At 45.9% G+C, this 25,028-nt stretch overlaps 1 protein-coding gene across 5 annotated transcripts in view; it reads left to right on the top strand.

Moving 5' to 3' along the window:
- PACSIN2 (protein kinase C and casein kinase substrate in neurons 2) overlaps positions 1-25,028 on the top strand; it is a 115,421-nt gene that overhangs the window by 21,576 nt on the left and 68,817 nt on the right. The gene's annotated exons all lie outside the window — the stretch shown is intronic.

Below are 25,028 nucleotides of genomic sequence, written 5' to 3'. Positions count from 1 at the left end.
CCCCCTTCTCTGAGAATGAGTTCTTCTGTTGTGTTAAAAATGCATATACTATTTCTTTGACCATCTTTTAAGTGCTTGCTGTGCTTGTGTGTGCTGTCGCTTCAGTCGTGTCCAAGTCTTTGCAACCCTATGGACTGTAGCCTGCCAGGCTCCTCTGTCCATGGAATTCTCCAGGCAAGAATACTGGAGTGGGTTGTCATGCCCTCCTCCAGAGGATCTTCTCGACCCAGGGATTGAACTTGTGTCTGTTGCATCTCTTGCATTGGCAAGTGGATTCTGTACAACTAGCAACACCTGGAAAACCCATCTTTTAGATCATAAATTTGACCATCTTTTAGATCATAAATTTAAGTTTCTATATTTTCACAAATGGGTGTGATGCCATTGTAATTTTTGTAGTAAACTCAATAAATAATTTTTGAAATTTTCTTGGCAATGTTGGGGCCAGCATGGATTGATTAGAATGGATCAAGTTTAATCTGATGTCTCTTTCTGAAGGAGAAAGAAGTTTGGCAAGAAATGTTGACTGTGTTTAAGTACAGAGAGCTGCTTAGAGGTGTTCTGCTGCATTTCACTGTAGTCCACATGCCCGTGACTGTGAGTTTTACCCCTAAGCTGCTTTAGTTCAAGGACTTTTAGACTTTTGGCTGATGGACTCTGAAGCTGGACTCCCCTGGGTTGTTGAGATATGAACTTTTGAATTAGTTTCAGTTCATTGCATAATGTATTTTTTTGCTTTAATTACTAAGAGGCAGGATTAATCAGTTTCTCCTGTCTACTTTCTTAATGGTGTGTGTGGTGGGGGGAAAGGAAGTAAGAGGAACAGAAGGTTGAATTATATCTTTGTGAACATGGGTTTCAGTTTTATTTGGTGACAGTCCATCCCTGCTCAGCACACGTCTGACTTCGGAACATGGTGCCAGTGTGTGCAGTCTTTCCTCCTGAACTCAGAGTGGGCGGTCTTGAACCACCGTGGTGGGTGGCCAGGGATGTCCCTGAAGGGAAGAGCCAGCTGTGTTTAGGGGTGTTGTCTAGGGGCTTGAGATAGAATTCTCCTCCATGGAGAGCTAACCAGCTTGAATGTTGACAGTAGAGATCAATGTTCCAACACCTGCCAGACGGGAGGTACTTCATATGCCTTATATCCAGCCCTCACCACAGTGCTTCCAGGCTAATACTATTGTCTCCTTTATATACATAAAGGAAACCTGTTCAGAAGTAACTAAGATACTCATTCAGTATTATGCCTCTAGCAAGTGCAGAGCCAAGGTTTGAAGCCAGGTCTGTCTTGGTCTTTCCCCTGTTACATGGGGCTGGTAAGTGAGCTCCTTAGCCTCTTCTCTCAGTGTCCAGCTGCAGAGAACAGTTAGGACAGCTGGGGATGTGAGCATGTGGTCTCTGCTCACACACAGCTCTGCGCTGGGGCGTCAGTGGTGATGTCTATCCTGTGTCCATCTCAGTGCTGTGAGATGCATGGCTCTGTCCTGGTCTGTTGGTGGGGCAGAGATGTGGACATGCCCCAGCCATGGGAAATGTCTTCTTAATCAAGTGTGGGGAGTGGTAGACTCTACAGTCAGGGTGGTATGAGGGGACAGTGCCTTGGATGCAGCCAGCAGATGGTAGTCAGGGGAAGATTCATGGAGGCAGTGGAGATGTCTGTATCTCTATGTGTAGAGGTCTGTATAATTTCCATACAGTAAAATTCATTAGAAATTTAGGGACTTTATAGGCGTTGGGAATCAATGAAGTTTTTAAATCAGAAGAGTGGAATAAGATCAGACCTGGGTTTCAGGAAAGTTTTCTGAAATGGATAGAAAAGGGTTTGGATGTAGAGAGGCAAATCTTTGATCCAATAGCAACTGCTCCTTCTTAGGGTCTTTGCTCTTGTGGTTCCCACTTCCTTCCAGTTATAGCACCAAAGCCGCCTCCTCACTGTGCTTTCCCTTACTCCTCAGTCTAAATTTGCTTCCTGTCCTGCTGTCTGTTGTATGTCTGAGGTGCTCCCACATGGGCCTCCATCCCTCTCTAGTAGACCATCACCCAGGCCATGACCTGTTTACTACTCTGTCCTCTCAGAACAGTGCCGGGCCTTGCCACGCCCTGATGAACATGTGGTGTGAACGAGCAGTTGGGGTGTGAGATCTCAGGTGGGTTGGAGCTGGCCTGGTGGTAGCATGGCTGGAAAGGGGAGAGGGGCTTTCTTTTCATTCTTTTCAACTTTGTTTAACCAGATGAGTCCTGCCCTTGACTATACTTGTGGATGTTCCAGTTGGGTGGCCACTGCTCTTTCCTAAACAGCTGGGATGTTTGCCAGAAGTGCTGACCACTTCTGTGGCTGAGCTTTGTGGCTTAGGACAGCAGCATCATTTTGTTTAGTTTGGATTGCTTTTCCTTTCCCGTTGAGCAAGTTTTCTTTTGCTAGCTATTATTGCCCTCTTTTAAGTCTCCCAGTGAAGCTCCTGGTCTCCCTTTCCATGTTTCTCCCTTGTCTGATGCTCGTTTTTTTTCTGTGTTAACTCTGGGGAAAGGGAAATCAACTTGGGGTTATTTGACCAACGCTATGTAGAGCAAGGGAATTGTGGATTTTGAAATTAAAGTTTGAGCTTCCTGATTCTGGGCTTTTGCGGTGTGCCAGACTCTAGGCTCAGTCAAGATGACCTTGATCTGTCCTTTGTGTGGGTGGTGTGAGGGTGAGGACAGATGTCTAGTGGCTCTTTACGAACCCACAATGAACAGGAACCCTGCAGTCAGCATGGGAGGACATGGTGGGCCTGGAGACAGGTAAATGGCTCCAAGTGGAGATACGGCTGTGGAGCCTGCGGTGAGAATGTGGGTTTACTCAGTCATTTCTGGGTGGAGAGCACTTGTCAAATTTCAAGGTCTTTTCCAGACTTGACCCCTTCTTTCAGCATGTGCTGTGGTGGAGAGGCGGGGGTTGACACCACCTGAGGCTGGATGGCAGGCGTGTGTGGGGGGCGTGGCGTGAGAGGGGGCGCTATTCTTGGTGCTGTTCTCTCTGTTAGCAAGTGTTTCAACGGGCCCTTCAGGGCGGTTCGCTGAGGGGTGGTGTGTGTGATCGGATGGGGGTTCTGGTTGGTAACCGGTAACCCTACTGAGCCCTGGAGCTGGGTCTGGGTGTAGAAGGAAGGGAAGCCAGGGGTGTGTGGGAGGCTGGGACCACCACGGAGCCCCTGAGCACACCCGTCTGCTGGCTCTAGTGAACAGGGTATGGAGCCCAACAGGAGCAGCCTAGGGGAGCCAGCCAGTCTCTCGGGGTGAGCACCCCATCCTGCAAGGTACGCAGCTGCAGGGAAGGGTCTCTGGTCACGTCATCCCTGCACACTTCCTGATATCATTTTTTATAGGAAGCATCTGGCTTTCCTGACCTTTGGCTATCAAACAGAACAAACAAACCAATAGATATCCATCTCTAGGGTTTAATTTAGAATAAGGAAAATTTAAGTATGGGCCCCATTTCTGTTTTCCAGCCATTCCCCCACCCCCCTACTTTTGGGGGGCAAGCACTTGCCTCTTTCGGTGTAGCTAGTCACAACAGCTTGACTTCTCGATCCCATCGTTATGAAATTGGTGGGAGGACACTGTCTGTTTCTCCATAATGGTTGGGGGAGGGAGTGTTCAGCGCTTCCCCAGGCTAAGTGAATCTTGTAGCAGATAGGCCAATGCGTTGTAATTTTGGCACAGGTGAAGTGAGGCAAATTTAATTTCCATTTCCTTCTGGTTTGCTTTGCCCGTTATCCCCAGATGTCCTGACGCACCAAATAAAGGGAATGTTTTCCCACTTGGAGCTGTCTTCGCGTCAGGCATAGCTCACCAGCAGTCCTGGTCCTCACACCATGCTTCTGTCCCTGGCAGATGGGTTTCATGTTGTCTCCAGCTCAGTCTGGGGAGGTGGGTGAGTGCCGGGGGGAGCAGGGTTCTGTTAGGTTAACATAGCAATGTCAGAGCACCTTCAGGAAAGCCTGGACCTTTTTCTTTTATTCATTTTACTTTCTGGCCACACTGTGCAGCTTGCGAGAGCCTGGTTTCCCGACCAGGGATTGAACCTGGGCCCACAAGCAGTGAAAGCACCAAGTCCAAATCGCTGGACTGCTAGGGAATTTCCTGGGGCTTTTTCTTTTAGATTGGAAATTGAGACTTCTGAATTAGGTATTTTTATTAATTTGCCCGACCTTGAAGCAAAGTATATAGCTGTTCTGTTTACACTGATGGCAAGGAAGAACGTTTTTAATGCCATGCTAAGTGAGGTGCCTCATAGCCTGTGCATAGCTCCAACTGTTACACTAATTTATTCTATACAAGGCAGTGCTGTCCCCAGTACTTGACATGACCCCTGACCAGTGGTCACTTAGCCTTTGTCTCATGGGACTGGGACTGGCCAGCAGTCAGCTTACTGAAAAAGTTAGATAAAGCAAGAATCATTAAAAACATACACAGTTTAGGCATTTTATTTCTAACTTAAAAAATTATATTTCATGTGCTAGTCTTTCACTGACCCTTTCTTTTACCTTGAATCTTCTGATCTGAATTGTCAATTGTTTTCTTCCATAAACCATGCCTGTTATTTGTGTTTGATATTCAGTTTTTGCCTGAGAAGGATACAGAACTTAGATGCATGAAGCAACTTGAGTTGCTCAATCCTAGATTTTACAAATTTTCACCCAATCCTTTACACTTGTCTTACCTGTCTTAACACACACCTATAATTTAGTTATGGTTTTTAAAGTTTTTAAAAATGCTAGCAACTGTATACTTATTTCATATTATATAGTTAATTGTGAATGTATGGGAGTGTGTGTGTATGTGTGTGTGTATATATATATATATATATATATATATAAAAAATATATCAGATCAGAGATCAGATCAGATCAGTCACTCAGTCGTGTCCAACTCTTTGCGACCCCATGAATCGCAGCACACCAGACCTCCCTGTCCATCACAAACTCCCGGAGCTCACTGAGACTCACGTCCATCGAGTCAGTGATGCCATCCAGCCATCTCATCCTCTGGCGTCCCCTTCTCCTCCTGCCCCCAATCCCTCCCAGCATCAGAGTCTTTTCCAATGAGTCAACTCTTCGCATGAGGTGGCCAAAGTACTGGAGTTTCAGCTTCAGCATCATTCCCTCCAAAGAAATCCCAGGGCTGATCTCCTTCAGAATGGACTGGTTGGATCTCCTTGCAGTCCAAGGGACTCTCAAGAGTCTTCTCCAACACCACACTTCAAAAGCATCCATTCTTCGGCGCTCAGCCTTCTTCACAGTCCAACTCTCACATCCATACATGACCACAGGAAAAACCATAGCCTTGACTAGACGAACCTTTGTTGGCAAAGTAATATCTCTGCTTTTGAATATGCTATCTAGGTTGGTCATAACTTTCCTTCCAAGGAGAAAGCATCTTTTAATTTCATGGCTGCAGTCACCATCTGCAGTGATTTTGGAGCCCAGAAAAAGAAAGTCTGACACTGTTTCCACTGTTTCCCCATCTATTTCCCATGAAGTGGTGGGACCGGATGCCATGATCTTCATTTTCTGAATGTTGAGCTTTAAGCCAACTTTTTCACTCTCCACTTTCACTTTCATCAAGAGGCTTTTGAGTTCCTCTTCACTTTCTGCCATAAGGGCGGTGTCATCTGCATATCTGAGGTTATTGAGATTTCTCCCGGCAATCTTGATTCCAGCTTGTGTTTCTTCCAGTCCAGCGTTTCTCATGATGTACTCTGCATATAAGTTAAATAAACAGGGTGACAATATACAGCCTTGACAAACTCCTTTTCCTATTTGGAACCAGTCTGTTGTTCCATGTCCAGTTCTAACTGTTGCTTCCTGACCTGCATACAGATTTCTCAAGAGGCAGGTCAGGTGGTCTGGTATTCCCCTCTCTTTCAGAATTTTCCGCAGTTTATTATGATCCACACAGTCAAAGGCTTTGGCATAGTCAATAAAGCAGAAATAGATGTTTTTCTGGAACTCTCTTGCTTTTTCCATGATCCAGCGGATGTTGGCAATTTGATCTCTGGTTCCTCTGCCTTTTCTAAAACCAGCTTGAACATCAGGAAGTTCATGGTTCACGTATTGCTGAAGCCTGGCTTGGAGAATTTTGAGCATTACTTTACTAGCGTGTGAGATGAGTGCAATTCTGCGGTAGTTTGAGCATTCTTTGGCATTGCCTTTCTTTGGGATTGGAATGAAAACTGACCTTTTCCAGTCCTGTGGCCACTGCTGAGTTTTCCAAATTTGCTGGCATATTGAGTGAAGCACTTTCACAGCATCATCTTTCAGGATTTGGAATAGCTCAACTGGAATTCCATCACCTCCACTAGCTTTGTTTGTAGTGATGCTTTCTAAGGCCCACTTGACTTCACATTCTAGGATGTCTGGCTCTAGGTCAGTGATCACACCATCGTGATTATCTGGGTCGTGAAGATCTTTTTTGTACAGTTCTTCTGTATATTCTTGCCATCTCTTCTTAATATCTTCTGCTTCTGATAGGTCCATACCATTTCTGTCCTTTATCGAGCTCATCTTTGCATGAAATGTTCCTTTGGTATCTCTGATTTTCTTGAAGAGATCCCTAGTCTTTCCCATTCTGTTGTTTTCCTCTATTTCTTTGCATTGATCGCTGAAAAAGGCTTTCTTATCTCTTCTTGCTATTCTTTGGAACTCTGCATTTAGATGTTTATATCTTTCCTTTTCTTCTTTGCTTTTCGCTTCTCTTCTTTTCACAGCTATTTGTAAGGCCTCCCCAGACAGCCATTTTGCTTTTTTTCATTTCTTTTCTATAGGAATGGTCTTGATCCCTGTCTCCTGTACAATGTCACGAACCTCATTCCATAGTTCATCAGGCACTCTATCTATCAGATCTAGGCCCTTAAATCTATTTCTCACTTCCACTGTATAATCATAAGGGATTTGATTTAGGTCATACCTCAATGGTCTAGTGGTTTTCCTACTTTCTTCAATTTAAGTCTGAATTTGGCAATAAGGAGTCCATGGTCTGAGCCACAGTCAGCTCCTGGTCTTGTTTTTGCTGACTGTATAGAACTTCTCCATCTTTGGCTGCAAAGAATATAATCAATCTGATTTCGGTGTTGACCATCTGGTGATGTCCATGTATAGAGTCTTCTCTTGTGTTGTTGGAAGAGGGTGTTTGTTATGACCAGTGCATTTTCTTGACAAAACTATATATATATTATATTATATTTGAAAAGACCCTGATGCTGGGAAAGATTGAAGGCAGGAGGAGAAGGGGACAACAGAAGATGAGATGGTTGGATGGCATCACCGACTCGATGGACGTGAGTTTGAGTAAACTCCGGGAGTTGGTGATAGACAGGCCTGGCGTGCTGCAGTCCATGGGGTCACAAAGAGTTGGATATGACTGAGTGACTAAACTGAACTGATATATATATATAATACACATACATTCATTATACATTTCCATATATGTTGGGTAAGATGTTACAGAAAACCCAAACAAACTCTTTGGCCAACCCAATATTTATAAGTACATATGCATTTATGTGTACCATTGGCATGAATGTGTTTGGGGACAAAAACTTGTTTAACACTCGGGGCAACATATAGTTCTGTTTGCCCCATGTGGCCACAGTGCCAGGGAAGTCTTTTAGTAAATTAGACAGGGATTCTGATCTCAGGAAGCCTCCAGCCTCATGGGGGAAGTTTCTGTACTTCAGAATCTGTAGCACAAGCTAGAAAGTGGCAGATGACTTCAGAGAGAGTGGGTACTCCCAGCAGGAAGGGATCAGAAAATTCGTGGAGAAGCAGTATTTGACCTGGGCCGTTTCTTTCTGTCTTCAGTTGAATATTTTTCTGTAAATAGAGGTATAAACAGATGTGACTATCACTGGGCCTTGGGCAGTGGTGAGAACATCTGAAGTGTTTTTGAGATTTCTGCGTCTATCCTTTGTAGAATCACTTGCTATTTCTCTTAAGTGACAAAGTGTCATAATGCCCCTGTTGTAGGGGTCGGCCAAGAGGGACAGCATCCTTTCCATTGGGAAACAGCGTGCCGGCCCCAGCCCTACAGCCCTAAGCTAACCTGGCTAGGCGGCCTCACAGACTCCCTGAGTCCCTGCAGAGGAGTCAGGGGAGGGACGGCTGTTTCCAAGGGGTGGGGGGTTCTGCAAGCCCAGTTACAATGCCATCACCAGAGGAGAAGGAATGGGTGCTGGGCAAGGAAAAGCCTGTTTGGAAACGCTTTGTGGAGTGCCCATGAAATGGATAACACATTAACCAAGGACCAGGAGGCAGCCCGGTGGCAAATGCACTTCTGTATTATCTCAAATGAGTCCACCTGAGCTTCTAGAGGCTAAAGAACAACACATCCTCCATAGGAACTCAAGAAATAGGTGGTTCTCATAAATCCAAGAAATGCTGCCAGACGGCTGCCTGCAACTTACTGTCCGGGTGAGCAGAGCAGCTGTCCTGAGTTCTGTCCTGCGGGGGTGGATGAGCTCAAGTGAGGAGAAGCGGCATTGTCTAGGGGCAAGGAGCCCAGCTGTGCGGTCAGCCAGCCGGGCAGAGGGCAGGCCCGTGGCTCTTCACCAGCATGGTGTGGACCTTGTGCTCCTCTTTGTGGTGTGCAGCCACAGCTGTTTGCAATATTCTTCATTAGATTTCTCAGAGTTACAGGTTATTGCATTTGTTACCATACACTCATGCCAAGAGAAACAAAAAAAAGATGTATACACAGAAAGATGGTAATAGACCTCCCGCCCCAACTCTCTGAGATGAACCAGCATTGACCCCTGCAGTGTTGCGGGGCCTCCACAGCTTCCCCCAGGCTCTCACACACACTAGCGTGTATTTTAGTAAAAGGAAGAAGGCTGTGGGCATCACTCAGCAACTTGCTGTTTTCACTTCCCTTTGGCTTTCACGCTCCTGATTTTAAACTCTGAGAACAAAAATCTAACGAAGTGCTCTGCGTGTGGCAGGTGTTCATTGTTGAGTGAAGCAATGAACGCTGTGCTCTGGGTATCTCTCCAGGTCAGTAGTTTCTGGAAGTTAGGCCAGATTAAGTTGCTTCAGCCTTTCTGTAGGACATACTTTCTCACCAGCAGTGTATAAGGACACCCTTTCCTGGGCATTTCCACCAGCACTAGATGGTTTTTTTTTTTTTTTTCTAATCTGATGGGTAAAAATCATATCCTATTGTGATTTATTTGGCTGCATTGAGCCGATCGCGGAATCTTAGTTCCAACCTGATAGTGAAAGCGAATGCTGCTCCCACTGTTATTTTAATTTATACTTTCCTAAGTACTAATGAAGTTGAGCTTCAGTTCAGTTCAGTTGCTTGTTCGTGTCAGACTCCTTGCGACCCCAAAGTCGACCGACTCTTAGGACTGCAGCATGCCAGGCCTCCCTGTCCATCACCAACTCCTGGAGTTTACCCAAACTCATGTCCATCTAGTCGGTGATGCCATCCAACCATCTCATCCTCTGTCATCCCCTTCTCCAGCCTTCAATCTTTGTCAGCATCAGGGTCTTTTCCAATGAGTCAGTTCTTTGCATCAGGTGGCCAAAGTATTGGAGTTTCAGCTTCAACATCAGTCCTTCCAGTGAATATTCAGGACTGATTTCCTTGAGAATGGACTGGTTGGATCTCCTTGCAGTCCAAGGGACTCTCAAGAATCTTCTCCAAGACCGCGGTTCAAAAGCATCAATTCTTTGGTGCTCAGCTTTCTTTATAGTCCAACTGTTACATCCATACATGACTACTGGAAAAACCATAGTTTTGACATGTTTGTTGGCCATCAGTATTTCTTCTGTGAATTCTATATCTGTGTTCCCTCCCCCAACCTTGCATTGAACTGTTTTTCTTTTCAGTTTTTAGGAGCTTTTTGTATATTGGGCTGTAAATCCTTTGTTGTTTGTATTACAGATACAACAGCCCCCCTCACTATTGTGTCTATAATTTCTTTTTCCTTTGTTTGGCTGTCTTTTTCCATAAAATTTAAAGATTTTTATGTAGTCAAATATGTCTAGGGCTTCCCAGGTGGCTCAGTGGAAAAGAATCCGCCTGCCAGTATAGGAGATGCAGGTTTAATCCTTGATCTGGGAAGATGCCCTAGGGAAGGAAATGGCAGTCCACTCTAGTGTTCTTGTCTGGAGAATCCCATGGACAGAGGATCCTGGTGTGCCACTATCCATGGAGTTGCAAAAGAGTTGGACACAACTTAGTGACTAAACAACAACAAAATATGTCTAAATCTTTATAGCGTTTAGGTTTCCTCTTCCATCCATGATCTACAGAAAACTATAGACCTATCCTCTGTATGTGTGCATATATATGTTTATATATGTATCTACAACATTTCTAAATATATTTCTAAATAAAAAGTAACTTGAACATAGTATTGTACTAAAAGACTAATTCTCTATGACCAAGCAAGGTATATTCCAGAAGTACAAGGGGCATCACATGAAGAATTTTGGTGGCTGGAGGAAGTTCTTGCCCAGGGTATATCCTAGCCCTGCCATGTACTCACTCTGACTCTGGCCAGATTGTTTAACCTCCCTGAGCTTCAGTTTCCTCATCTGTAAAATTAGCAGGACAAGAATGCCATCACACAGAATTGATATCAGGACTGGATGGAATGATACATGCAAAGTGGTTAAAGCAGGGCTTGGTACATAGTAAGTGCTCAATTAATGTCATGGATTGCAATTCACTATGCAAAAAGAAAACTTATGTTGACTATATCAGCAGATGCTTGAAAAGCATATTATAAAATCCTTATAAAAATCTAAATGGTCATAAAAGGAGTGCAGAAATATTTACCAGAACCCAGCAGCCAGCAAGTTAAGTGGCCAGTTCATTAAGCTCCAGGTGTGACAAGGAGGCCCCCATGTCTGTGAATCCCCAGATGATGCTGTGGACTTGACAGGCTCGTGGGGAGAGGGGCTGCAGGAGCAGTGTCAGTCCAGCCTGAGCTGGCCCTGTGTTTCTCTTCCTCTCTGTCTACAGCATGTGACCACCTGTCCCTAAGGCTGGCGTTTCCCATTGCACCATGGGTGTGGCTTCTGGTTTCACTCTACAGGAGCCAGGAATAAATTCCTGAGGTCGAGTGGGGAAGAGGATTGTAAAAGTAATAAGCCACTTCAAAATGGCCAGGGGAGCAGTTGTAATGGTAGGAGCCCTGGGAACCAAGTGTCACATCTAGGACACTGAAGGTCAGCACCAGATGGGTGAGCCTGCCAGGTGACTTCTCTCTGCAAGGAATTAGCCCAGTCATAATTCTTAAACTTCCCCGTCCTCTTCTGCACTCAATAAATAAGTGGACCAGTGTGCTAAAAATAAGAGAGGGAGGGAAGGCCTGAATGATCTGAACCCTGGAGGGCTTTGGTCAGATTAGCCAACCTTCCTGATTGGCTTGGAAAGCCTTGGTGGGAGGGGTGAGTCTCAGCATTGGTCTGATCTTAACCTGGCATTTGGTAAAGCGTCTGTCTACAATGCGGGAGACCCGGGGTTCGATCCCTGAGTTGGGAAGATCCCCTGGAGAAGGAAATGGCAATCCACTCCAGGACTATTGCCTATAAAATCCCACGGACAGAGGAGCCTGGTAAGCTGTAGCCCATGGGGTTGCAAAGAGTCGGACATGACCGAGTGACTTCACTTTCACTTTCTTTGTGTTTTATTCCTTGTCTTTCTTATGACACTTTTCTTCAGATTCTTTACCAGCTGAGCCACCAGGGAAGCCCACTTCTAGTTTAGGAAGGTTTTATTAGATGACTTAAAATTCATGTAAACAGTGGGTGATGGGTATGTAAGTTCTGAAACGTAATTATAAAAACCTTGAAATCAGTCTCCCAGATTGAAACCATTGTGTTCCACAGGGAGGCTCTTATTTGGGGCTTCCTGCCAAGGGCAAAGGTATTCCAGGATATTTGATCATTCTCTTGCTCTTTTAAAAAGAGAACACTTAAACACATATATCAGTCAGTCAGTTCAGTCACTCGGTCGTGTCCGACTCTTTGTAACCCCATGGACTGCAGCACACCAGGCCACCCTGTCCATCACCAACTCCCAGAGCTTTCTCAAGCTCATGTCCATCAAGTTGGTGATGCCATCCAACCATCTCATCCTCTGTCATCCCCTTCTCCTTCTGCCTTCAATCTTTCCCAGCATCAGGGTCTTTTCCAGTGACTCAGTTCTTCCCATCAGGTGGCCAAAGTATTGGAGTTTCAGCTTCAGCACCAGTCCTTCCAATGAATACTCAGGACTGATTTCCTTTAGGATGGACTGGTTGGATCTCCTTGCAGTCCAAGGGACTCTCAAGAGTCTTCTCCAACACCACAGTTAAAAAAAAAAAAAGTATATGTATCTATAAATAATATATTCAGTTCTTGTTTATGAGCTTTATCAAAAGGGAATCAAGTAATCTGAAATTTTCATTTTTACTCCTGAAGAGTATTCTGTTGTGTGTATCATATTAGGGTTCTCCAGAGAAACAGAATCAATAGGATCTCTGTATGTACAGAAAGAGATGCATGTTGAGGAATTGGCTTCCATGATTATGGAGACTGGCGAGCCCACATCTGCATCGCAGGCGGGCAAGCTCGGGCCAGGAGAGCTGATAGTGCAGTTCTTGTTCCCTGCAAAGGCTGGCAGCCCAAGGGACCCGAGGGAGGTGATGGTGCAGATGAAGACAGAAGGCTGGCAGGTGGAGAATTCCCTCTTACTTGGGGAGGGTTGGCTTTTTGGTTCTATCCAGGCCTTCAAGTGATTGGATTGGTACTCACCAGCATTATGGAGGGCAATCTACTTTACTAATTAAAACGTTAATTTTAACTGAAAACACCCTTGCAGAAACACCCAGAATAATGTTTGATGAAATATCCATGCGTTTCATGACATGCAAACTTAACCATCACATACATAGGAGACGATTTATCATCCTCCTCTCAGCAGGTATTGGGTTGCTTCTTTTTCTTTTTTCTTTGACCCATAGGAGTACTCTGGTTATGAACCTTTTTTGTAAAGGTCTCTTTGTGGACTCAGTTTCTCTAAGGTTTATATAGGAGTAGACTTGTTGCTTCTGGGGTGAGTGTGCTCAGCATGCAGAAATGCCTTCTCCAAGCAGTGTGCCAGTTTCCTCTCCAACCTAGCCCAGGAGTTCCCGTTGCCCACATCCTAGCCCAGTTGGGCTAATTGTCACACTTCATAATCATACCCACACAGAGGATGTCAAATGTTATCTCATTCTGGCTGGAACTTAACCTACTTACTAGGGGGATGAGCCTGTTTCCACATGGATATTAGCAATTTGGGCTTCCCTGGTGGCTCAGATGGTGAAGAGTCTGCCTGCAGTGAAGGGTTCGGGAAGATTCCCTGAAGAAGGAAATGGCAAACCACTCCAGTATTCTTGCCTGGAGAATCCCATGGATGAAGGAGCCTGGCAGGCTACAGCCCATGGGGTCACAAAGAGTTGGACGTGACTGAGCGACTTCACTTTCTATTAGCGGTTCATGGGTTCTATTGGTGACATGATTAGGTCTTTTCCCATTTTTCTCTTGGATTGTCTGTAGTTTTCTTATTGATTTGTATGGTTTACACATTCTACAACCCAACCCAGGGATCAAACCCAGATCTCCCTCACTGCAGACAGATTCTTTACCAAACTGAGCTATCAGGGAAGCTCTATACATTCTGCAAATACCAATCAGTTTATTGGTTCTATGAGGTACGGAATCGTCTCCTAGTTTGGGCACGTCTTTTTACTTTCATATGTTGTCTTTTGTTAAACATATAAATTTCCAATGTAGTTGACACTATTTTTTTTTTTTTTTTTTAAACATGGTTGGTATTTTTAAGGACTTTGAAAAAGAAACCCTTTCCTGCTTGGAAGTTATAAAGATATTCTGTATTTTCTTTTAACAGTTTTAAGTTTTTGCTTTTCATATTTAACCCTTAGTCTTTCTGGAGTTGATTTGTAACTGATTTTGGGGTTTGGTGTGAGGTAAAAATCTAGTTTTCTTTTCTTCTGAGTGGATGTTCAATTGAGTCAGCATCACTACTGAATTGCCCTTCTACACCCTGGGACTCTGCCTCTGTCACCTAGGGAATCAAGAAATTTGTGTGACTGTGCCTTTTTGTAAATTAAAACTTTTTTTCTGTTTGTAAAATATGCGTAACATAAAATTCACCATTTTGAGTATTTTAATATATAATTTTGTGGCATTAAGTACATCCACGTTGTTGTGCAGCCACCACCATCATCCATCCATGCATCTATCTCCAGGGTTTTTTTATCTTTCCAAGCTGAATCTCTGTCCCCACTAAATGAGAACTCTCCCCTCCTTTCTCCCCCCAACCTGTGGGTCTGTTTCTAGTCCATACCTGGTTAATACAGCACAAGAATAGGCAACCCTCCCTTCCTCTGTTCTGCTTTTAAATAGAATTATTTTAGTTCTATCTTCCTGATGAGTAAATCACAAGAAAGAGGACTTTGATGGAAAGGATCTCTGTATCCCTGAAAGCACTTAACTTTGCGGTGGGCATATGGTGGGAGCTTAATAAATGTTAATAATTGAGCATTGGCATTGGGCTTGAGAGAGTGTGTAAGTCCATCTCACTCAGGTTCGCACCTGTGAGACAGTCAGAGCGTGACCAAAACAGCACCTTTGTAACAGGCCCGGTGGATGTGGTGTGACCTAGCTCATACACAGCGCTCGCCAGTGGACTTGCTAATCCTCCCTGACCATCGTGCCGGGCTTTGGCACAGCCTCCACAGAGGTCAGGGTCTGCAGAGCCGGAACGCTTACTCTGGAGGCCGCCTTGTGTCATGTGGGGTGGGGAGAAGAGAGGCGGGAGTGCTGGCCTTCTTTCCTGCAGTCGAGCAGACTGACGCGGAGTGAAATGAGCTCATGATGCCATGGCTGGCAGGTGGTGAGTTGGGGTTTGTTCTCGCCTGCAAGTAGAGGCTTGGCATTCACACCTGAGCTGCATGTGCCCAAGGGCCAGGCTGCCGTTTCTCTCATGGATTTTTCTCCCCTTCTTTTGATAGGTGCTGTGCCCCTAGGTGCTAAGCGCTGTTCTCCGTGCCAAGGAAACAAGGGCTGTGAGGCAGGTTGGGGAAGGATGGGGGGACAGGCACAGCCCTCAGATTGGATGGAGTACAACAGCCTGGTTCCGCAGCAGCTCGAAGACGGGGGCACCCACCCCACTGGGAAGGGGGCTGTGCTTAGCACTGGTGTGGGGCCTGTCAGACCTGCTGGAGCCCAGGCATGTGGCCCGAGAGCTTGCCCTCGCGCCCTGTAGAACTGACAGATGTGTAAAGTCGAAGGTATATTTGGAAAGTTTCTAGTTTAAGAAAACGTTAAAGAAAGAAATGGGGAAAGCCTATGCAGACTTTTTCTTAATGTGCCATTAAAGGATGGAGCCTCCGTGGAGGGCGGGCGAGGGCAGTGGCGCTCCGTGCAGCTCCCAGTTGTGCACTTTAGAGCACTGGGGAGGTTTTGCCCAGGATGTTGTAAGACGCTCTTCAGGGACGGGGGTAAGCAGAAGGAATGAAGTTGCTCAGGACGGATTGACTGCCTCATCGATGGGAAACATGCAGGTCCGATCCGTTTTCAAATGGTTGTTACTGAGAACAGCACAACCATTTTAGATTGTCGTCTTTTTTAAAGCTTGTTTTAAAAACATCAGTGCTGGGTCTCTCTGTCTTTCAGTGATTTTGTTGCAGGGCATTTTGGACAGGAGTCTGTCACGTAGATTGTTCTTTGGGCTGACATACAAGCACACGACATGTTTGCTCCTGTATGAAGGCAGGCGTCCGGCTGCTCTACCACAGGTGCTTGCTTTGGCATTGCCCGCAGCCACAAAAGTCATCTTAAATCTGGCTCAGAGTGCACGAAACCCCCACGTACTGTTCATAGTTTGAAAATCCAGGTCTGTGCTTTTGTTTCTGGAACTGCGTCCCGTTTCAAACGTAGGACCATGCTGTTATAAAGAAGCACACACAGAGCTGTTTAAAAGCATCAATGAGCTCTCGCAGGCTTGGTTGTTCCAAGCATGGTCTCCTGGTCAGAACGACCAGAGGTAGAATACTGCTCTGCTGCTCCCAGCACCCCCTCGTTGCGTGTGGCAGCTTCAGGTCTCCTGGTGCTCAGTTCTGAAGGCAGTTCAGCCCTTCTCTAGAAACATATAAACTGCTGTTTTTTTAAATGGACTATTATATAGTAGTGTGTAGTACCTCCTCCTCCTATTGCTTTCAGCTTAGTGGTAACCTGCAGCCCCTCAGAGATTGCTGCGTGAATGAAGAGAGGTGCTGTGAGCGGGGGCTGGCAGGGAGAGGACTTGGGGGAGCTGGGGACAGCTTAAGGAGACTGGGTCGATGCCTGACCAGCATGGCTCTGGGTGGAGTGTGGAGAGCAGGCAGGGCACCCTCGCCATGAGGAGGTCTCTTCTGGCTCTCAGCAGTTCACGATCACAGGCAAGGCTCCATGTCCAGCAGCATGCTGCCAGCGATCACCTGGTGTGCAAGGGTCCTCACTTTGGGTCTGCCTGGCGTTTTTCACATTGTTAGACCAGCTTATGAGTTTGGGGGAAGAACGTGCTGAGGTGAAGTGCTGTCCTCTTTGCGTCCTATTGGGGTATGGTGATATCAGCATGGCATGTCATTGCAGAGGTTCACCTTGCAGGCTTAGTATTCTTATTCCTTGATTTGACACATGTTTTATGTGGCTCTGGGCTTCCCTGGTGGCTCAGATGGTAAAGAATCTGCCTGCAATGCAGGAGACCCAGGTTCGATCCCTGGGTTGGAATGACCCCCTGGAGAAGGAAATGGCAACCCACTTCAGTATTCTTGTCTGGAGAATTCCACGGTCCATGGGGTCTCAGAGAGTCTGACACGGCTGAGCAACTGAGACTTTAACTTTATGTGGCTCTGCCTCCCCACTGGGTCGCTAGTTCTTTCAGCCTAAGACCCCTGCTCTGCTTGCTTTGTGCCCCTTTCTGCATGGGGACGCGTGCTGTGGACCTACCAGGTCGTGTGAAGACATATTTGAGTTGCATGCTTCTGTGAGCCTTTAACACTTTTCATGATCACAGATGAACTAAAAGGTTGACCATGTGTCTGATAATTGTTGAAACTAGGGGTCGTTGTTCTAATCTCTTTTTTATATGTTTAACATTTTCCATAAAAAAATAAAGAGAAAAGCATTTCCAGTCTACAGATATAATGAATCCCAGGTTGTTTTGACAGTGTAGGCGTTGTGATGTTGGTTGTTGCCAGAGTTGTTCAGGTTTGTTACTCGTCTTAAATACGTTTGGTTCTTCCTCAGGGGAGCCCAGCCTGGCACTCTGTGATGACCTAGAGAGGTAGGATAGGGGGAGGGGAGGGAGGCTCCTGAGGGAGGTGATGTATGTGTAATTATGGCCGATTTGTGTTGTATGGCAGAAGCCAACATTGGAAAGCAATTTTCCTCCCATTACAGTTTGTTGCTCTACGATGATGTGTTGGTTTCTGCTATACAACAACACAAGTGCAGAGTGACCGCTGCCAGACTGAGCAGCTTGTTTTCTCCCTGTGGCTCCTGCCAGGTTGCCTGCAGCGTGTCCTTAAGCCATGCTGGGCTGGACACTCTCAGGTACTCAGCCCCGTTGGCCTCTTGGCAAGGTCCCCTCACTTTATCTTCTTTCATGAGACCTTCTGAACCAGCCTGTCCGTATCCATACCTTGTTCCTTGTGGTCATTGTGAATTTGTTTCCATCTGGATTGTTGTGGCATTGATTCACTGATTTCCCAGGTCACTGATTTACTGATTGCCTGCTGTCTGAATTTCCTGGGGGTCAACCCTGTGCTGCTGCTCCCTGAATATGCACCTCTTTTGTTTCAGCCCTACCCCTTGACCCTTCCCTGACTTAGATCCTCTGGAGCTTCCAGATCAGGAGGTGGTCATCAGGAGGTGGTCTCCATGGCTACCATTGCTAAACACATAGGTATACCTTTTCCCCTCAATCTTCCCAAGCCCTGAGGTGGTTACTGAGGCTGTCTTCATATTACAGGTAGAGGAACAGGAAGCTTACAGACTTGCCAAGGTCTGCATCTGCTCACCTCTGCCCCTCTCTGTTGCCTGACCCCACTCAGTGCTGTTTTTCCCATGCAGAAGCCTAGGGAGGGCCCTCTAGGGGACCAGCCTCTAATGTTACCTGGTCTGTGTCTTCACACATGCCAGAGTATGACTGGGCACATGGTGTTAAAAGACTCTTTAGTATAGTAGCTTCGATTGTAAATGGTAGAAGTAGAATAAAAACATAAAATTGTAAAACAAGACACATTTTTGAGTTTGTAATTTGTATTATATTTAAAATCATATTTCAGACTGAGAATGGAAGTTTTAGAGGTTAGAGACCATGTCTTTTAAACTGAATTTACATAACACTCAATAATGCCCACAAGGTTTAGATTCATTCATTTATTAAACACTTAATGTCTTCTTATTATGTGCCAAATTGAAGTATAGTATTGAAAATCTTGAACAGGCATTCAGATGTTTCTTGGTTTTTGGCCCATGGAGTTCTTGGTCTTTTCCATCTTTCCCGTGATCTGATCCCTAACACAGGTCCACAATGGGGAAGGACAAAGGAGAAGGCAATGATAGCATTCCGGAGTGCTTAGGATCTCGACTTCATTTATTTACGTATTTATACCCCACCTTGTTTCACAGAGGATTTAGTAAGGTCAGGATTGGCTGAGGCAGCTGACTGTAGATGGCGGGCATCTTGTTTCTTTCCTGAGTTTCTTCTGGGCTTGCTATCTGGTGGTTGTAATATGGTGGCTTGATGGCTGCAACACCCTTTGTTTACTGATATGACAGGCTATATTTTAGTTCACATACCCTTGATGAAAGGTGCTGGTCAGTGAAGTTGGGAGCTGTCCTCCAGTGCCCTGTGCACTCCCCTGGGGAAGAGGAAGCCATAGCCAGAGGTGCAGAGTGAGCCAGCTCTTGCTTACCTGACTTGGCTCAGGGTCCCTTCTCCTGGGGAGTCTTCCAGCACCTCCTCCCAGCCTCCCCTGCTTCACGCCTTAGGTTGGAGGCCCAACGGCACGGGCCACTTGTCACACTGTGTGGTTCTGGGAGCTTGTCTGTCTACCGTGCTGCCCTCTAAGCAGCTTAAGGAAAAGTGTGATGTATTATTTAGCTTGTGACTTCAAGACTGTAGCAGAGAGGGGGTCCATGTAAATGAGCAAGTGGTAAAATCACACCAGTAAGCCTCCAATAAAACCTTAACACAGTGTCTCTAACTCCATTTCTGAAAATACCCCCAAACTCGCCACAAACTTTGTTGCCTCTCTTGAATTCAGACCATCTTCTTTGGGTAGTTGCCCAAAGAAGGCTCAAGGCATTCCTGGGACTCGGGGGCAGTGGGGGAAGCCGCGTGACAGCTTAGCCACCGAGATGGTGTGTTAGAGGCCCAGGTGTTGCTTTTCACGGCATTTTATAAAATGCATAAGGAAAGATATTTGCATGCTTTTCCCTATCACATTGGTGCTTTGAAGTTTTTCTTAATTGGGCTGTCTGCTTTAATTAGTCCGGCTTCGTATTTTCTTTCTTGTTTTCCCTTTCTTTCTTTTCCTTTTTTAAAACCTTTGGTTAAGTGCCAGAGAAGCAAAGAAGCTTACATAAAAGGTTTTAATTTTTTTTTTTACTTCGCCAAAGATAGAACTGATACTTAGTTCAGCTTGTCCTGGCACCTTCTTTGATAGAGAACGTTAGAAATTTTGATTGGTTTATTCCTTTTTATGTACATAGGTGAGAAGAGTAAAGAGTAAAGGCTCTATTTACATCTTAGTTCACGAACAATATGAAAGGCTGACGAGTAGGATTTGAACATAGCCACTACCCTCTCCCCAACCAAACCAACCAAATCAAACCAAACCAAAAAAGACAACAAAAAAGATTGGACTGTTTTTACATAACCTATTTATGAGCATGGTAGAGTTATAGAATTTAAGATTTACTTATCATTTGAAAAAAAGAGAAAACTGAATACCTGTAATTATCGTATTAGATTTTACTTGTTTACTGACTGTCAAACAGCCATTGACACCTGTCACAGTGCTGCCGTTCCTGAGTTGCTGACTGGTGTGATCACATTTTTACTGCAGTGATGACAGAGAGAACCGAGCTAACCTGGTTAGAAAGTGGACCATTCGGGCTCCTCAGAGTCATTTGTGTGTGTTAGAGGATCAGTTATCCTAAGCATTGAGACCTGATAAAATACACTGAGTGTTGCCATTACACAGAACTTACTTTATTTAGCCTCTGCACCAGAGGACCTTGCTGTCCAATCCCTGGCGAATGCCAGTCGCCGTTGCACAGCTGGTGCCGATGCTGGAAGCAGGAGGAACTTGTGCTTTCCAAGTTGCGCAGCGGGCTCCGTCCCTCCTCTCTTTCTTCCTCCTCTCCTGTCCTGTCTTCTCCCTTCCTTATTCTTCCCTCTGCCTTTTCTCTTTACAGAGATACTATTTTACATACAGCTGCATGCCCTCACTTAGAGGTTGTGACAGATGGCTATACCTGTGCGACCACTGTCCTTATCAGGACATAGGACATTTCCAACACTTCAGGGAGGCCCCTGTGCAGGCAGCACCCCAGTCCCCAGTCCCAGGCACACTCTGATCTGTCACCCTAAGTGAGTTTGCCTGATTTACAGTTTCATATGAGACACGCAGTATGTACCTTTCGCATCTGGTTTCCTGCTCACCGTGGTATTTTTGTGATTCATTCACACTGCATCTGTTGATGGCTCTTGCCTTTTAAATGCCAAGGAGTTTTCCACTGAGTGTTGATGGTGCTGCGCACCGTCGGGTCCTGATGTCCTGTATGGAGAAGTGCAGCACAGAAATCAGGGCTCCGGAGGGGTACATGCATAGGCTGTCTGTAATCCCCCCTCCTCCCAGCTTTCCCCAGCACTGGAGGAAGGCTGAGAGGAAGAGCCAGAAGACAAACGGAGTTTTGTGTGGGGGAGGGGGGCGGGGGGAGGGGGAGTGTCACCTTTTCACACTCAGAGCCTTGAGTCTTGCTAGTCTATGTGTTGGGCTTCTCAGAATGCTTTTCTGGTTACCTTCAGCTTGTGGCAGCCAGTGTGATCTTGGTACTTGTCTTTCTAGAGATAGGGGGATGGGCATTCCTAGTAGTTTAAGGTCTTGTGACCAGCAAGACAGCTCTAGGTCTTCTGCATGACTTCCGCCATCCCTGCTGGCACTCGGCCAAGGCCAAGTTCAGAGACACATGAGCTGGGAAGCCCATGTGGTGTGTGGCCGCCAGGCACCACCCCCCCCGACCCCCAACACCTCTCACCACTGCCTCGGCCTGGGAGTTGTCTAGCTGCTGTGGTGCTCTGTCCTGGCTTAGCTGTTAGCTTTAACCCAGTTGGGAGGAATGAAGCACAGAATTGTATTTGCACTGCTCTATTAACAACCCAATTACTGTGCCTGTAACCTTGTTAAGAGTCACCTTGTGAGAGGCAGTGGGCACTTAGGCCTCAGGAGAAAGCACCATGCGGGGGTGGGGGGTGGCAGGGAGAGGGGTGATGGCTGAAGGGTATGGGGTTTCTCTTTGAGGTGATGAAACTGTCCTAAGCCACAGGTGATTGTAGCCATACCTGTGAATATACTGAAACACACTGAGTTGTATGCTTTAAATGGCTGAATGGTATGGTATCCGAATTATGTCTCGGATACCATTTTTCAAAGTGTGGTATTAGAGCCAGGACAGACCAGTTGATGAATGGGGGGAAACTGACATCACAGAAATTTTATTCTTTTGGCATATGACGTGACCTGTTGCTAAATATCCTAGTTTTCTTCACAGCCCTAGTTCCATGGGGTGGGGTAGGGGTGTGTGTATGAGTGTGGTTGGAAGGGGATGGACTTCAAAGTGTCAGGTGAACCTGAGTTTGAATCCCCATCTGGCTGTTGTTAGCTGGGTGGCCCTGGGCAAGTTGATTAACATCTCTGTGGTGGTTTCCTCACCATAAAAAGGGACTGCTGCTGCTGCTCAGTCGCTTCAGTCGAGTCGGACTCTGTGCGACCCCATAGACGGCAGCCCACCAGGCTCCCCCGTCCCTGGGATTCTCCAGGCAAGAACACTGGAGTGGGTTGTCATTTCCTTCTCCAATGCATGAAAGTGAAAAGTGAAAGTGAAGTCGCTCAGTCATGTCCAACTCTTAGCGACCCCATGGACTGCAGCCTACCAGGCTCCTCTGTCCATGGGATTTTCCAGGCAAGAGTACTGGAGTGGGGTGCCATTGCTTTCTCTGATAAAAAGGGACTAGGGGTACCTATGGAGAAGGCAATGGCAACCCACTCCAGTGTTCTTGCCTGGAGAATCCCAGAGACGGGGGAGCCTGGTGGGCTGCCGTCTATGGGGTCGCACAGAGTTGGACACGACTGAAGCGACTTAGCAGCAGCAGCAGAGGTACCTATGTTATGGAGTCTTTTAAAAGAGCTTGGCAGGTGCAGCCATTTTCAGCATGTGACAGTCATATAGCAGGGGTATCAGGTGGAAGAGGTAGCATGGTCAGATGTCCTGATGTCTGTGAGCTGTGCTCAGTTAATGACTGTTCACTTGAATCCCCCTGCTGATGTCGTTGTTCACAATGGCAGAGGTCAGCTAATTTGCTGGACTTTCTGCTTCTGAATTTTTTTCTGCTTTAATCCACATGGTTTGAGTAGGTTGATGATAAGCTCTTGGATAACCCACTCATGTTCCCTGTTTCATGAAGCCTTCCCACTGGGTTGCTGCTCCCTTCACACTGATCCCTTAGCCCTTGAGGCACGCTGGTTCCAGCATTTATCAGCTCATGCCATTTTAGTTATTTATACTTCTGTCCTGCCCATACACTGTGAGCAATGCAGGGCAGGGACCTCGGCTTTTCAGTTATGGGGCCCCGAGGCCCTAAGCACTGTGCCTGGCGCTAATGTTTGTTGAATGAATGCCCAATGGTTTTAAGTCTGGTGACAAATGAGATTGGAACTGGAAATACCAGTTTAGGTACCATGTGCTGGAGGTTAGCAGTGGGTTTTCCTGGAGCAGTGTTTCTGTCCCAGCACCAGTTCAAAGAGCTGCACCCTGCCCCAGGATGGGGGAGCTGCCAGAGGACTGGGAGAGCTTCCCTCCTGCAAGGAAGCCGCTGGTGTGGGGTGGCCGGAGCTGTGAGGAGGGAGAGAGTGCCCTGGCCACATTGCAGAGCTGGTCTCATTACCTCATAGTCCTGCTGCTGTCAGTGTTCTTACTTGGTTCCTATAAACTTTGCACTAAGCAGCAGCTGTAGCCAGGACCCAGTTCTGATCCTCTGGGGAAGCCGAGATGGAGAGGCGGTGTGTGCAGTGGGTGACAAATGGACTCTGGAGGCTGACCCCTGGGGTTCATTCCTGCCCTGCCATGTGTCAGCTCCAGGGCACAGGGTATGTAGCATAAGCTCTCTGTGCCTCAGTTATCCCACCTGGAAAATGGAGGAAAATGAGGCAGAAGGAGAAAAGGGCGACAGAGGATGAGATGGTTGGATGGCATCACTGATTCAATGGACATGAATTTCGGTAAACTCCGGGAGATGGTGAAGGACAGGGAAGTCTGGCATGCTGTAGTCCATGGGGTCACAGAGAGTCGGATACGACTGGGCGACTGAACAGCGACAACAACAGTTACCCTCATAGGGCTATTTTCATGATTACACATAAAGTAAGCACTGTATAAATGCTTATTGAGCAGCCAGTGTTTGTTGGATTTACAAAAATAAAGAGGATGAGGCTTTTAAATTTTGCTATGATTGCCCCTCTAGCCAAGAGTGCTACATGGGGCTCTGGGACAAAGAAGAGAATTCTGTCATGCTACTTGATAGCAAGGCAAGGTACACAGTCGGCTTGCTTTGCTGAAACTCAAGTGTTTACTGCTTCTTAGTGGAAGAAAATATCCCCAAAAAAGGGCTTTGGTGACCAGGGTTTTATGCTGCCTAAACTTAGCTGCACATGCTCTGAAACAACTGCCATTAGTTTTAGAAAGCCTATCTTGGTATGGTCAAGTATGCTGAAATCATTTCTAGAAACATTTTTCGTCTTGCTCAGCCTTGTCCAGCCTTCATGTCCGTCACTGGACATGAAGGGCATTAAACCCTCAGTTCCTGATGCTGCCTGACCCCCAGCAAACCCGTGATGAAGTGGCCAGCCTCCCTGCAGACCAGAGGGTGCTACTCTGGTGCACATACCTTTGTAAGGGTGTAATTGACCTAACTCAGCTGGCTGCAGAGCACAGTGAAATCTGTGTTGGGTTGACTTCTGAGAAATGGAATATTTACATCAGTAAACGACATGTCACATAACTGTCAACTTTTCGACTGAATTTTTTAAGTCAGTGCTTCTCTTTTGTTGTTGTTGTGTGGGGAGGGTGAGGGGAAGGTGGTATAGTTTTCTGAGTAGTGTGAGTTATTATCGTATGTCAAATAATTGAGGCTATTGTTGATATTGTCTTTGCTTTATTGGTGTTTTTCCATTAAGGACTTTCTAAACATGAGATTTTGGGAAGAGATTTTTAACCAATTCTGTTCTAAGGTCAGACTTAGATGTCTGTTTTTAACTTAACATTTTTGAATGAAAATGGGTAGTAATGTATATCCACTTAGCATAATTTTCCCTTGTATATTCTTTGGTCAATTACATATTTTCTGAGAAAATATTTTAGGGACACTGAGCCCTTGAAGGATTTGTTTTTGTCTCTTTTTACGGATTACTTTGAATCTTCTCTTTCCTGTAGTGTTTATATTTTTGATGTTGTTGCATAGGTTTTTTAAAACACTTTTTATTCAGGTATAAATATATATGTACACATAAAAGTGCACAAATTATAAGTGTGTATACCAATGGATTTTCACAAGTCATCATACCCATAACAGCTTAAAAATCAGAGTGTTGGTCAGAGCGTTCCTGGTGACCTCTTCCTTTCCCCTCTGCCCTGTCACTCGGTAGAGTCGTGCCGCCTCTT

This window comes from Bos grunniens, chromosome 5 (genome assembly GCF_055505025.1).
Source record: "Bos grunniens cultivar Pamir isolate PY7600 chromosome 5, Bosgru_T2T1.0, whole genome shotgun sequence".
Lineage (NCBI taxonomy): Eukaryota > Metazoa > Chordata > Mammalia > Artiodactyla > Bovidae > Bos > Bos grunniens.
The sequence above is the reverse complement of the archived record's forward strand: the minus strand, read 5'-3'. Positions and strand labels throughout refer to the sequence as shown.